At 46.7% G+C, this 1,810-nt stretch overlaps 1 pseudogene; it reads left to right on the top strand.

Annotated features, from left to right (window-relative positions):
• Positions 1 to 354: 354 nt before the first annotated feature.
• On the top strand, positions 355 to 856 carry LOC142423161 (nucleolar protein 16 pseudogene; annotated as a pseudogene).
• Positions 857 to 1,810: the final 954 nt, after the last annotated feature.

Genomic DNA, 1,810 nt, shown 5'->3' with positions numbered 1-1,810 from the left:
ACTCTCGAAACAGACACCAGTAACTGGGATGAGTAAAGAGTTCTATGTTCTTTCTATGCTACAAAAGTCACAGAATCCTTTATTACACAAAAATATCGAACTATGAAGCTATTGTGTCTCAAAGTTCCTTCCATGTAATCCATACACGTTTGAAGGTGATGGCTCCGTTTCTCTACTCCTGTGTGTTAGGTTGGATTCGAGAAGCAAACCTAGTGACATTTGTATGTGTTTTGTACCTGGAAACAGATTTACATGTAGAAATGGCTTACAGAGACCCGCTGGAGGGAATCTGTTCCACAAGGTGCTGTTCCTGAGCGACCCTGAGTCTGCACTGTTGGTTCTGTGATCACAGGGATGCCCACAGCCAAGGGTAAGACCCAGAGGCGGAAATTGGGTTACAATGTCCACTGAAAGTAGATAAATGTGAATGCTCCGTTGAAGGCTAACCAGCAGATGGTGTGCTCTCACGGCCGACACGCCTAGGACCACGCCAAATGGGTGCAGTAGAGCCTGGCTGAGAGGGGACTGGCCATAGGCCCCCACAAGGTTGTACCCTCTTAAAAAGAGAGGTGCATGCCGTGGAGGTGGGTCGTGAGTAGAAGACCCTCGTGCGGAAGCCCTCCGCTTTGAATGAGCTGGAGGTAGAAGCCAGCCTCCCCGCAAAGCTAGACGGGACCTCAGTGACTACATGGTGGAGGACCATGGAGAGGACCACCCAGCCCTGGCCCGAAATGAGAAGAATTACTATCAAGATACCCCGAAACAGATTTGGAATAAAATCAATGTCTACAAACATTTCTACCCAGCCGAGTCTTTCTGGGACTCTTTGCAGAAGAATAAGGTGGAAGAAGAGTGACTGATTTATCGCTGGCAGAGGTCTGCCCCTGGGCCAGAGCAGCTCAAGCTGAGGGTTAGGGCAAGAAAGGGTTTGTGACTTACAGGCGAGGCTGCCCAAACCTCATGGAGTCCACGTGTACTTCCCCCCTCTTGGGAGGATGCCAAGGACTCGTTTCCAGAGGCTTTTGTTTATGTTCTTCTGGGGGTTCAGGGAAAGCCAGAGCCTTCTCTTTACAGAGCAGGTGGGTAGCTTGTTTGAATCATGTACAAGGCTGTTTAAATAAAGAAATGGCTTACAAAGATCAACAACACAAAAGGCTTACATAGGTAAGTCCAGCCTAGTTAAAGTTAGGCTTCCCCTGATGTGTAGAAGCTGACAGACAGGAGGCAGGATAATGAACGAGAGACAGTGGAGTGAACAGGCTAGTGAAGGCAGAGGTCCAAAGTCAGCCGAAGGAACCCATTGTTGGTAGTCGGCCACCTACTCCTGAGATTGGCAGGTGATGCAACAGGAGGCCAAGGAACCAGATTCAAGCTGCAGCTCTGGAAGAAGGTGAAGGGCCAAAGAGGATTTGATTCATCTAGGCCACTGCCTTTTATACACAAAGACTTATGACATCCAGGTGTCCTGGGGTGAGATCCAATGGATCCGTGTAACTCTGCCCTTACTCAGGAGTGTCCACTTGGCCTAATCCCTAACTATCATGAAGAAGTCTACACTCTTTGGTTTATACTCTTAAACCCACAATTTTGACATCCTTAAAGAGAATCAAATCATGTTCCTTTTAAAGCTTCTTTAAGTTTACAGAACAAGAAGTCTGAATCAGCTTATCAGGACTATATAGTGGAGGGATAAGAATTTCAATGACATTTTCATAAGACAGTCCTTGCTTACTAACTTCGAAAAAGGAGCAGGTGCATTGTCACAACGGAGAAAAGAAAAACAAAAAATGTGCAACATTTTCTCACAATA

The sequence above is a fragment of the Tenrec ecaudatus genome, chromosome 12, assembly GCF_050624435.1.
Source record: "Tenrec ecaudatus isolate mTenEca1 chromosome 12, mTenEca1.hap1, whole genome shotgun sequence".
NCBI lineage: Eukaryota > Metazoa > Chordata > Mammalia > Afrosoricida > Tenrecidae > Tenrec > Tenrec ecaudatus.
The sequence above is the reverse complement of the archived record's forward strand: the minus strand, read 5'-3'. Positions and strand labels throughout refer to the sequence as shown.